Genomic DNA, 13,857 nt, shown 5'->3' with positions numbered 1-13,857 from the left:
AAGATACTTAATATTATTAACCCTTTGTCACAATCTATTTCTAGTAGGTCAACCAACTCAAAATCAGCTCAGATACTGTTTTTGCTTTTTGTCTGCAAAAAGTAAATGCAATCTCATAATAAAATGTTTTCATAAATTCTTAATACATCTCCAATGGCCAAACTTTGAAGGAGTAAAATAGTGAACATATCGTCCATAGAATTAAAATGACGAAAGGTCTAAATAATGATTTTTTTTCAACCACAATCACACCATTTTTCTATATCATCAAAATATAATGATTAACTGGCATTTATAAAATGGCTAGATTAGGCTCTTTCCAATAGTTTCTCTTTCTTAAGGTCTGCTACAACACTCCTTAGCAGATAGGCAGAGGCAAATGCTATCCCTGCAAATCTGCCTGTCTTCCAATTTCCTTGCTTTGCCCCTTCCCTCCCGGATGTCACGCTAAGGAATCCTCTCCTCTCTCTAGTTCCTATCTGGCCCTCCTTGCCCCAAATTCCCAGGAAGTTTACAAATACTATTCATATCTTCAAAATAGACACACAGACTTTTTCACACTTTTAAACCATCAACTCTCTCCTTACAGAATGATAAAATCATTTAGCCCACTGACTGTTCTACTCACCAGTCAAGGAAAGTTGGCAAGTGGCTATTTCAACGTGCGCGTATACAGGTTCTTCTTACTTGGTTATTACCAATTATCTTTGCGCCTAAAACAACGTGCGGTATGGAACCCTGCTACTTTTCACATGCTGCCCAGGTCCCTGCATCTAGGAAAATTGTTCTGCCTCATTCCCACCCAGAGCCTTGTTGCTGTAGTCTTCCAGGATTCTGTCGGCATTGGGGTGCTTAGTGTCAGCCAGACTCTAGGACAGCTGCTAACTGTCACACAGGGCCTTCAATTGCAAGAAACAAAGAGACGAGATTTTTATTAAAATTTTGAAAGAGACTATGTGTTTTTCTCTCATTGGCAAAATGTTACTATAAATCAGAGGACTAAAATCTGAAGGCTTACTGGTCCAGTGACTCTACTTAAATGTCAACATATTCATGGTGCTGTTCTGTCACTGCCCTTCTCTCTTTTTTTTTTTTTTTAAGAGAAAGTTTTCCCCACACACCGTAGTTTTAAAGTGCAAATGAATACAAGACCCAGTCACTGTTTGGATTCAGTGTTTTCACTTGGAACCAGTGCCTTACAGATTATGACATGCAGCACACAGAAAATGGGATTAGAAAAGGTGCTGTGGCCATAGGGTTGTCCTCGGGCTGTAGAAGGCAGGGAAAACCCTTCATTATTCTTCCCCTCAGACTGAGGAAGCTCATGATAGCTATGTGTCACCTCTAATGTCATCGTCTCCCTCTCAGGCTTTGTCTCCCTGTCTCCTCCTTCCCTTCACTGTCTTTCCCCCTCCACCCCTCCTCCTCTCTCCCCTTGGCTCCCAGGACCAAAGAAAGGCAGAAGAGCTGAAGAGTGGATCCACCATTCCCTAATGAATTAATAACCATGCCCAGCCCCAATACAAGCCAGAAAGGACTTTTCAATTCCAAATAGGGTGGGTGTTCAGAATCCTTAAAAGATGTACATTAAAAGTTAAAGAGTTTGGTTTTTATTACTGCTGTGAAATCTGTTCAAATATTTAGTTTCTTAAAAAGGGGGGAGGGGTTCAATCATTGTTACATAGATCAGTGTTAATGTCAGCTAATTTTTAAAAATACACAAAGAAAAGTCACAATGGAAATAAAAAAAGAAATCACCATCTCTATCAATGCTTAAGGTTAGAACAGAGGGCTATCAATACAGCTGTGCTACAGCCAAATGTGTAAGAGTTCACTTTTTTCCTACTACACAGAGGGAAAAAATGGTGTTGTTTGAAATTATAACCAAATCTCCTAAGTTAACAAAGGGTCAGGCAGGGTTTGCCTAAACAACCACAGAACAGCTTTTCTCATGACCAAGCTAAGTAACATATTTCCTTGATAGTCACAGTTATGGCACTTCTTGCTATTCAGAGCACAGATATACTAGCAAAGACAGGAAAAGAAAACATAAAAGAAAGCAGCACTAAAAGTCATTTTATAAATTTATACAATTCCCCATAAGAAACTGATCAGAGGTTCTCAGTTTAGCTTTCTAGTCACTGCTCATCCTGCAAAAACAGACCCCTCCACCTGGATGAAAAGGTAACTTGTACAAGGTCTTTATTTCCAGTAAACAAAAGATGCTCCACGACACAGCTAGGACTCACTGAAACAGGGGCTCTTCGGGCAACGGGATTCGACAAAAGTATTCAGCAAACAAGAGTCATCAAACATCGCTTTTCTAAGCTCTTATTTTGCATTGCTTATTGAATTTGGGTGACAGACAATATACGTATGTAAAGTAAGGAATAAATTCTGATAAGGACAAGCTCAGGAAATGAAGAGCTAAGGCACGTACACACACACACTCATACGCACGCACACACACATACACAAGGCATAACTGTGCACTCTGGACACTCTTTTGCTCATGTTTGCTATATGAACAGGCAAAAGAAAAGTATTCAAACGGTCAATATATAATTGAAGTTATTTTATTAGTCATCTAAGTAAATGTAGAACCATGAAAAAATAAACATCAACTTGCAAAAGTAGACTTAATGATTAATGCTAGAAAAAATATTTTCCACAATTTAATATAAGGCCCCATCAATATTATTCCTTAGTGTTAAGAAAGGGACAATATATTGAAGCCACTTATGCTGCTAGCTGATTAGCTGATGCAAAAAGGGAAATTAGGAACAAATTCTTCCTTTTCAAGACATCCATGAACCTGACTTTGAAGCCGAAGCAAGTGGGGTGGAAAGATTCTAAATGATCCCAAAATGTAAATTAGCATTCGTTCATTTGTCACACAAAATTTAGATGTTAAAGTGCTTTATTGAAAGGAAATGGACATATGCCCCCAACCCAGCAACCCTTCAAATATATATCCTCTCAGGTCCACAACAGTATATGTATAGGACTATTCCCAGAAGTACTGTTTATGGTTGCAAATAGAGGGGGAAACAACAGTATCCACTTCTAGGGAATGATAAAATATCAAATATGCATACGATGGAGTACAAAATCAGAGGCAGAACTCATAAGCCAGACTTACACTTAGCAACATAGAAATGATTCAAAAACATAATTAAACATAATTTTAAATTTTTACAGTAAATTTGAAATTTATAGCATAATGCCATTTATATAAATGTTAAACTGTATTCAAAACAATACTCTATATTTTGAAGGGTGTACTTAAATTTGTCTACATGTATAATTTTATGTGTGCTTCTATACATACACACATATATGAGACATGAATTGGAAGAATGTACATTAAGAACATTGGAGCAAGTGTCTATGGGGCAAGAGAATAGGAGTGGAGATTGGGGAATCACATGGGAAAACAAAATGAAACAACAGAGGCTTGTACCAGCCAACCTCTGACAGAGGGAGCCATGAATGAGGACCATGGTTGACTCAATTCTGTGGGCTTGACAAAAACATTTTTAAATGGGGTTTGGAGCCGTAGTTATTGATGTTAGGATAAACCAATATATTCAAATAACTAGTCATATCTAAAGATAAAACTCATCCAGGTGCCTGGGTGGGTCAGTCAGTTACCAACATCCAATTCTTGAGTCTGGCTCCGGTCACGTGAGACAGAGCCCTGTGTTGGGCTCTGCACTGACTGCAGGAGCCTACTTGGGATTCTCTGTCTCTCCTTCTCTCTCCCTCCCCCATACTCACATGCTCTCTCACTCTCTCTCTTTCTCAAAAAAATAAACTTTAAAAAAATTTAAGGGGTGCCTGGGTGGCTCAGTCAGTTAAGTATCACTTAGGCTCAGGTCATGATCTCGTGGTTCATAAATTCGAGCTCCTTGCTGGGCTCTGTGCTGACAGCTCAGAGCCTGGAGACTGCTTCGGATTCTGTGTCTCCCTCTCTCTGCCCCTCCCCTGCTCGCACTTTGTCTCTCTCTCTCTCTCTCTCTCTCTCTCTCTCTCTCTCTCTCTCAAATAAATAAACATTAAAATTTTTTTAATTTTTTTAAAAAGATAAAATTCATCTGTGACATTGTAAAAGACAACAAAAAATTATAGGTTGGTGATATCCTTAAGCCATAGTACTTACAGTCAAGTACAACTTGGAAATCTTAAAAATCTTACACTGAAATTTTTCATTTGCAAAATCTATTTATGGGTCTGATTATATTAAAACACACAGGGGGAAGAAAAAGAAAGAAAAAATCACGGTAAGTAAAGTTCATCTGAACAGTTCACCACAGCAACAGCGCTCACACAGCATGTTTGGATCTAACTTCTGGAATCAGGGTTATCCCGTAGATAGCCACCAATTCCTGCAACAGGCAGTTACATCAGGTAGCAGTTTTCACTGCTTTGCTACGTGTCTGTGGATTGCGCAAGCGGAGAAGAAAAGCAATTATTTATATATAAATTCTGCCTCAATTCTCTCTAGCTGTTTAGGGTGAAAGAGTGGGGTTTGATCTGAGTGAAAACAAGGTCATGTCCCGGTTCACTTTATATCAATCAGAAATAGCTACGCTGTATGTTGTCTGATAAAAGTTTACAAAATTCTGGGAAATGTAAACCACCTTGTTAAAAGCAACTAATCAAAGTCATTCTGAGTGACTCATAATAGTTACCCAACCAGATGCTAATATGGAAACTAGAGAGTCTCTGTGACTTTTATCATTCTACTATCTTTCGAAATACTTCACTGTTATTTCTACTTCCAGTGAAAATATGTACATGTTGATTAAATAATTATAGTTACAATATCTGATACATTATATTACTTACACAATAGAAGCAATATTTAAAATGTATTGACCTAGGTCTTCACTGGTAAGGAAGTTGAATTAAATAATATATAAAAATGGCTAGTACTAATTTGTTTTTTCAGCAAATACATGTTAGGAACACCATCCCTTTTTAAATCCATGATCTCTACTCATTTTATCATTACTTGTAACATTGGTTATATGAGAGTGCCTTGAGAAGTTACTGGAATCACACAAATGTCAATAATTATAAATGAAGTGAATTCTTACAAGGAGAATAATAACTTATTTGAAGGATAATCCATGTCCATCAACCATATCATTATCTCAACATTATAAAAAATTGCTGAATTGAAAAAAAAAGTTACACATAAGAAATTATAGACATCAACCACTATGAGAACTGACCAACAAATTAATACCTATAAAATTCCCGCTTCAAACTAGTTACGGGAAGCTACACAATGAAAATGAATATACAGCAAAACACACCAACTAAAAAGGCCCCAATGACACGTAAACTTCAAAATGTGTATTTTTAGGAAATGAAAGCAAAGTTTAGGTAACAATTCACTGACCACACACACAAAAGTAGCAAAACCCAGGGTATTCAACCCGTCGTCTCAAACAGTTTGTTTGACAAGACGTATAAATCAAATCACCATATTCGTAAGTGGCCGCAAAGCCATATTTTATGGCTTGGCCCTATGTAGATGAAACCACAGGTAGGTGAATTAAGAAATTTACTTCCTATGGTCTAATATTTCCCCGTTAGGAGATGGTCTATGAATTTTAAGGAAGAAAAATCTAAGAGATGTATTACATATTACCTATTTTTTAACACTAAAAAATGTGCACATACCAAGCAGGTTCTCAGATAGTTAAATGGTCACACCAGAAAGCTTATCTGAAATTTCTACAATAAATGGCCACCTTAAAAGTTTTAAAAAATACTGAGAAGTACTGAAAAATTTTTGTTGGGTTTTTCTTTTTTTTCCCTCTCCCCTTTGCAACAGAATGAGGGAATGAAGCATTTTTCTTGGACACTGAGTATAATTATAACTAATCATCTCCTTCTCCTTGGAGCAACATTCGTTGACGTTCCTTCATTTTAGGGTGGCTGGCTGACACAATTCAAATATAATTACTCTTCTTGCATGATAAACTCCAGCACCGTGAGCAAATACAGTATGTCTCATTGTCAAGTATGGCTAGACAGCAGCAGTGTAATATAGACCTTTCAAGCCCTAGTGTAGCCCCCTGCCTTTGAAATCTGTGTGAGATGACAAAACTGACTTTCATTTCCCTTGGACTTTCTCAAGGTATCCTTATTAAGAAAAAAAAAAAAGCCTAAAACCCATAAATTTAATCTACTGCCTGCCAATCACAATGGTTTCTGCTGTCAGACACTCATGATACATAACCACAAAATTTAAATGTTATTGTTTCATACAAGAAGAAAACGTTGCTCATGACTACCCCAAACAGTCATGTGACAATTCAGTGCGTTTCCTTTGTTTGCCTCTTCCACCACTGAACAATAGCAAGAGCAGGGAACCTGTAACCGATGGACCAAATGTGGAAGGAGCTACACAATAATAAACGCAAAAGTAGATCATTTTTCCTAGCTATCTCGTGAGAGACAAGTGCATGAAGAGAGAAAGTTTCTTTCCTGACGTGTGTTTTATTTCAGATTAATAGTGATGCTTGCTTATTTCATTCTCAAATGACTTCTCATTTTTAAGAAATCAAACTTATAATTGGGTGATCACTGGAAAACAACTTTAACCAACTCTTGAAAGAGAAATAGTAACAATAGTGTAAAAAAAAAAAAAGGACAAAGAACATCACATAGTCATGAATGTTGAGTTTCTGGAAAAAACAAAGGCTTGAAATTTAAAATGAAAATTTTCAACATGGCCTACCAACTCTAAAGAGCTGTGTTTTCATTAACATGGTAAACTATATGGCTTTCTCTCATGTGTTCTGATTAGTGGTTTTAAGAAAAATACATTACTATGGATGGCCACAAATACAAACTTGACATTTTGTCCCTTATTGAATTATAGTGAAAAAGCAAATGTAATTTTTACCTATTATTTTCTAAGACAGTGTTTCACATGGGCCTTCTGACACTGGATGTGTTTTCATCTGAGTATACGTAAACTCCCTTTCTCTAAGTACGCAGCACTGTACATGGAACCACATCACATCACTGTCTGTGTGTTTATCTCACGCAACCATGGGGACAATTATAGGCAGCTGGCTCTTTATTCCTTGACCTCCAAAAAACATTTAAAGTAACCATCGACGGTTTTCATTAGTAGTGGATAGACTCAGCAAACGAAGAATCAGATGCTGATGATGGGCTCTTTTGTTTCTTGGGTGGGAAAACAACTTGGCTCAGCACATCCCTGGCCTCATTCCTCCATGATGGGAAACAGTGGAATCTAAATAAAGTTATATCAAATTGAAAACAACTTTTGTTTGCTCTACACATAAGAGCAAACCCTCAGCAATTTTTCCTTCCAAAATAGGCAAAATTCTATTCCACAACTCAACTGGAGAAAGGGTTCACTCTAGCCACTCAGTAATGATCAAATATATGTGGCTAGCAGCAACTGAAGGAGACATGTATGTAAAATAACACGGAACCTTTGATCCCTATATTTGCAAGAGCTGACCGGCTTGTTGTAAGAGAATGCTAGTTGTAGTAAATGTATAAATAGTCAAAACAGAAGAAGCTCACTGCAGGAATCTTAACTCAATGTGTTTACCAATAACCTGGAAAATTCAAATTTAACTCTGTGGCAGAACAGGACCTCTAAGGTAAAAAGAGAGGACACTCATCTTCTTACAACACAAGGTCATTCTCTTAGGGAAAGTCTAATGGTCTGCAAAGGACTTCTTTGTTTTCAACAGGACACTATTCTAGCAATCAACAATGCAGTCACACTAAAATACCTTGATGCCTTTCTCCTTTGTTATAGACAAAGCTCCCACTGAAGCCTTTTCAACAGCGGCCCCATTTTCAATTTAACCTTCTCCTTTCCCTAGAAACAGGACTCTACCCCTCTGAATGTCCCCTTTGGGACATTCACCTGATCCACATTTGTCCCTTGGATGCATTTATACCTAGACTTCTTTGGGTAGGCTGCCCAAATGCAGAAGTCCTCTAAAAATCAAACCAAATAAATTTAAAACCCATCATGGGGAATCACAAAACATACTTGGTTTAATATTCTTCTTTAAAGTTTAGTGAAAGGAATAAAAAAGAGACATGAATTTCTGATCTAACTCCTCAATCTTTTTTTTTCTTCATTATCACAATTGCCCTCAGTCAAATCTCTGCTGCCCACGTAGCTTAGTCCTAAACCCTAATAAACCCAACTTCACTCGAATGACCTACTACCCATAAAAAATCTAAAACTCAGCAGTTTGAACTAAAGCGAACTGGTTATATAAGGGCAGTCTGAGCCCAAAAATAAAATAAAAACAAACTGAACAAGAACAGGTGACTGAGAGATTTGCATTTGGTTTGCCATGTTGCTTCTACTCAAAGGCTGAAAATTCTTCGCCTTGCGTATTTAAATATGCATCAGCTCAGAAGAAGTTACACAATGTTTCCATCAGCAGAAGATGTGGCACTTAGAGAAAGCATCAGGAAAATAAAAACTACAGACAAAATAGGGTGTATTTGCATATTTCACTTGAAATTAGGCTATGTTGCAGCATATTGGAAACTCATATGCATTGGATGTCAGCTGAGTTACTTTTCTTTCCCCCCAAGGTGACATTGGTGCTTGTCTTACCAAATATGATGCAACTGACAAGTGTTTTCATGTAAGGAAGATATATGCCTCCCATCACCTTGTCAAGCTGAGTGAAGGCAAACTCCAGCACATCCTTTCACAAGTGATTAGGTGGTCGGAGTCATTAAAAGTCATAAAGTTAGACTGCAGCAGTGTGCCATGCATATATATGAACTCATCCAAAGCTGTCCTCCTTGAAGCAGGTGATAGCTCTCAACTTTGCCTCTGACCGAGTCATAAATTCTTGGCTGAGCTTTCTTTCTCTTAGCATACCTTTGAAATTATACTGAACAGTTAGTGCTACTTTGGCCAGTCTCATTGTCTCCTGCTTTCCTAGCCAAGCCTCTAACAACTAGAGGTCCAAACATCTGACTGTGGTACACGAACGCAAAATAAACCACCAGGTTGTCATTGTTTTTTCTCTTCCACAGCACTTTTAACATTTTCAAAGTACTTTACAAATTCTTGTCAATTAGCCTACTTGAAGACTGTATAAAAAGGCAACAAGAAAAAGAGTGGTATTATTTAATCTACAGGAGGAAATTAAGGCATAGACAGCTGAAGTGACGTGGCCAAGAGTCTGCACCATTTTGGCTAACCAGGAGCTCAGAACAAAGTCTAAATTCTTATGTTATAAGCTTTTACAATCATTCCACTTTCAGCCTCATCATTTCCCAGTAAATAAATCTGATTTGCTATAAAAGAGAAATACACATATTATAGCTGAGATGATAAGAATTTAAAACTTTGAAAATGTACCATTTAAATGTATCATGAATTCCACTTCAAAAATTCTGCCCTAAAGAACTAGTTAAGTGCATGAGCAAAAATGTATGCACAAGATGTTCAATACATCATTATTTATAATAATTAACACCTACTAACAATCCAGGCACGCAAAAATAGGGAATTCTTAAGGTTCTCTAATGAAATAGTACACATCCAAAACAGATTTCTGAAGAATTTTTAAAGCTAAAGGAAATAATCATGATATAATGTTTATGAAAAAAAAAAAGCAAACCATAATACTTAAAGATCTCAACAATGTTAAACATAAAAATATGCAGGGGGAAAGGGACTAGAAAAAAACAGAATACTAACAATATTTACCTCTATGTTTAGGGATTGCAGGCAATTTTCACTTTCCTTTTTAGAACCTGTGTAGATTTTCCAAATTTTCTACAATGAGTATCACTTACTTTCTTAATTAGAAAAAGAAAAGAAAAGAAAACATTTATGTTTCTGAGTGAATGCATAAGAAGCTACCCACATTCCAGAGGCCTCTTGCAAATCATCCCAACACAGACTACTCAATAATAAGCAATCTAAATGCTTTCTAAAATTTATTACAGCAATGTACTCACTCAGAATGGAGTCAATGTTTGCCCTGAGTGCATGAGCTTTGTCTCATTATGGATCTGATGTAGTGGCCAGTGTACTTTTAAGACATGGTACCTGAATGGACCTTGATGGGCCAGAGTGCTTTTCCTAGAATAATTTCATTTCCCTATAAATGCCTAAAAGTTTGTTCATCCAGCATAGATTCGATGTAATCATAATTGAGGAGTGTGGTGACGAAGGAGAAGTTGAAAGGCTCTTTTCAAACTCTCCAACTTTAATAAAACAATTTTAAGCTTTGAGCACTACAGCAATCAAGAACAACTTCTCGGGCTAATTAACGAGATGCAAATAAACTCATTTCAGCTTACATAAAGGTCATTAAAGGAAAAGTTTCTAACCATCAGACATTTAAAAAGACAAAAAGCCAAAACTGGGATGCATGTGCCCTTGTATAATCTGTTATATTTCCTTTTCCATTGTTCTAGGCTAACAACAAAATATAAAAAGGCCCACGCTATTGACTATGTTAATATAGAAACAGAACATTCTGTATACCTACCAAGTAGACTATACATGTGTAAGAACTTGATTCTTTCCACCAAACATATGGATATAACTTTCAAGCCCACCATCATCATCATATGGAGCAGATAGTTGAAGTAAATTTCTTGCTCATGACTCTATAGTTGAAATCTTTTAAATATTCAAGCGTATCAAATATGTGGCTGAGAAACTTTTAGAAGAGACTAGGTTAGAGGCTAGGGGGAAAAAAATATATATATATACACACACGCACATGTACATACATATATAAGCCCTTGTGTCAAGTCAACAGCTCTTCTCCCTTGGGCTCCTCCAGGAAGAAGAAGCCCTCTGGTAGTTACCCTTACCTAGCAGAAAGCCATTTTGATATTCTGCCCACACATATTCTGCTCCTACATTCTCTTTTAGAAAAGACAAAGAACCAGAAGCCAGTCAGAAGCTTTGCTGCTGATGCTCATAAAACATCAACACTTAACCTCTACAAAAACAAATCATTTAAAAAAGTTATTAGCAAAAAGATTTTTCCTTACTTCTTATTATCCAGACTATATTCAAATCAGGCCCATAGGAAGGTTCTGGAAATCTGCTTTCTCTTGTCCTTATTCATTCACTTTGAATCACAGGGCTAATACATAGTGAGATCAATAGAAGCTGAGCTTAGGAATGAAAAAAGAAAAAGAAATAAAATTCTTAGATAATCAAAAAGATGAAAAATCATTCCCTGAAAAATTCAAGTTAGTAATGTAGTTAATGGTTTGGATTGAAAATAAAATTAGAACAAAAACTTTTCCTTATTTTAATTTTTACACTAATTTCCTCACTTAAAAACCAATAAATACTCAAGACAGAAAAAGTTGTAAAATAAGTAAACATAGAATGAAAGAAATAAAATTTTCCCACACACTACCAAGAAATAACTATTATTAGGAGTTGGTTATTCTTTTGAGTTTTAACATATAAATAGGACTTTAAATGCATAAACATATTTCATCATATATATGTGCCATAATTTATTTAATCATTCTCAATTGTTGGACACAAAGAGGGTATCCAATGTTTCACCCTTATTAATTCTGACATGAACAACCCTGGAATATAAATCTTTCTGCATATTTGTGATTTTTTTTTCTCTTTAGAGTAAATTCAAAACAGTGAAATTATTGAGTTCAAAGAGTATGAGCTTTTTAAGGCTTTGAAAATATATTGCTGAATGGCCTTCCAGAAATTTTGTACCAATTTACGTTCCCAAGAGCAATGCCTGTGAAAATGTCTTTCCAAATAGTACGCCTAGTCTTCTCTTTGTCTTAAAACAATAGGTTAGCTATGGGGAAAGGCATAATAAAAACTGAAACAGCATTCTGTCTAGAAATTATGTATGCCTTCTCATGCACTCAGAGAGAGTACATACGTTTATAGGGAGGACAATAGTCCCCTCAAATGACTGCACCATACAAGGCAGAAAAATATCACTGACCACACGAATCCACCTATTTCTATCTGAATGAAGCACAAGGAAATGCAATTTGGATTTATTGCATCACTAGCCTCCCGAGTTCTAAACCCTATTGTTCGCACTGTTCTGAATGACTTGAAAGATCTAACAAGGTAGAGGCATTAACAAACTCTGTGTTTACTGAATCATACACATCAAGTGTACTTAACCAACCTAGTAAAAGTAAGATTTAAAGGGGTGAAAGAACAGGTTCACCAGTCAGGGTGACATTGGACACTAACGTCCCTCAGAACAAAGTTCCTGTGTGTCGAACAGCATGAAAAAATTAGTGGGTGCCAGAATGGCAGGATTTAAGGTCACAGGAGAGGAAATCTGGAGAGAATAACAAATGAGAACACCATGAAAAAAGGGGGCAGGGTAGGGAGTCAGGTCACATTAGTGCCTCTTCCCAACTTTGCCAAAGTAAGAAGAATAGGTGAGCTTTCCTTGGATGAGGTTCCTAATCCAAAATGTCCCCCAAGTTATGTTCTTCCTCCCAGGACCCCTCAGGAGGATGTTAGGGTGGAGTTGGGCTGCGGTTACCGAGGGAGAGTGGCCATTGATGCTGTGGTCCCTGTCAGTCTCCACAGAAGGTTCAACATTAACCTACAGATCCACAGCATTTATATTATCTCTCTCACTAGGTGGTCAGTGCTGCCCCTAGGCAACATCTCTGTCATTCTCTAAGTTCCAAAGCTGAAGGCACGCATCACAGATGTGTAGCTAATTGCAATGAACGAGGACACTTCAGTACCCCTGAAGGTCAGATACCTTTGGGAGGATTCTAATACATGATTTTATTATCTAGAGCATAAATATGAATTGTCCTTACAGAATCAAAGGCATCCAAATGAGAAACAAAACACTGGGATTGGTTTGAGGGGCCCTCGTCATCAAGAGAGATACTCCAAACTGAGATTCCCTGTTCACTGACCCACGTAATGTAAAACTACACAAGAACATTTCTAAAACTTCTGGAGGTTGATTAAAACCTTTTAGTTGGATGTTTCTGAGGGACTACAAAGAATTACCACATATGTCTTAAATTTATAAAGACCATCGTGGTCTAAAACAGCAAACAATAGAATAGCCTAATCCTGAGAGTCAGGCAATGAGTAATGAGAAGCAAGTTCCCCTTGCACCAATCTGTCTGAATCGCTCCCATTTTTCCTCTTTTTTCTCAGTCTGCTGGATCCAAAAAATCAAGGCGAATATTCTCTTTCCAGATAGAAGTCCATCCATATTCTGGAAACACTAAACCACCAGCAAAACCATACACGTGAGGAAGACAGTACCCAAACTCAACCCAACAACTCCAATCTTAAATGAGACTCAAGTTGGGCTTAAAACTGAAGCAAATGTTTGAGGTAGTCTATGGATGGAAGATCGGCCCTTAATTGCAATCTTTCCAAAGAGGGCGATGTGCCAACACAAAATTCAGCTACACTTCAAGTATATTCTTGGAGTAAATCATCATTCAAATGTATTTAAAGAGAACAGTCACTTTAGTACAGCAAGACAATTGTTTTTTTCAGCTTACAAGTCCTATCACCCACCAAGTGAATTCTCTATAAGACAGGATGCTGAGTCCCTTCTAAAGTGGTTCCTACAAGAGAATATTGCAAAAAAGCAAATTTTCTTCTGGCCTTTCTTTGATTAAATACTAAGGGAGTGATCTTAGCAAAACAGAATTTGTTCTAAACAATAGTGACTCTTGACTGAAATCAGATATTTCAACCTCAAAGAATAAATATAACTCACACCACACTGGTTGTCAATCCTTGACTCTAGCGTTCAAATGTTTCTGTTGCCCTAAGAACCTGATTTCATTTTAAGA

The 13,857-nt window shown here is 37.0% G+C and overlaps 1 protein-coding gene across 3 annotated transcripts in view; it reads right to left on the bottom strand.

Moving 5' to 3' along the window:
- TTC29 (tetratricopeptide repeat domain 29) overlaps window positions 1-13,857 on the bottom strand; it is a 677,245-nt gene that overhangs the window by 556,505 nt on the left and 106,883 nt on the right. The window contains exon 4 of one of the 3 annotated variants that reach the window (XM_045055789.1): window positions 11,059-11,184. The exons of the other annotated variants lie outside the window; for them this stretch is intronic. The gene's annotated coding sequence lies outside the window, so the exon portion shown is untranslated. The remainder of the gene's footprint in view (window positions 1-11,058; window positions 11,185-13,857) is intronic. 3 annotated transcript variants of the gene reach the window in all.

This window comes from Felis catus, chromosome B1 (genome assembly GCF_018350175.1).
Source record: "Felis catus isolate Fca126 chromosome B1, F.catus_Fca126_mat1.0, whole genome shotgun sequence".
Lineage (NCBI taxonomy): Eukaryota > Metazoa > Chordata > Mammalia > Carnivora > Felidae > Felis > Felis catus.
The sequence above is the reverse complement of the archived record's forward strand: the minus strand, read 5'-3'. Positions and strand labels throughout refer to the sequence as shown.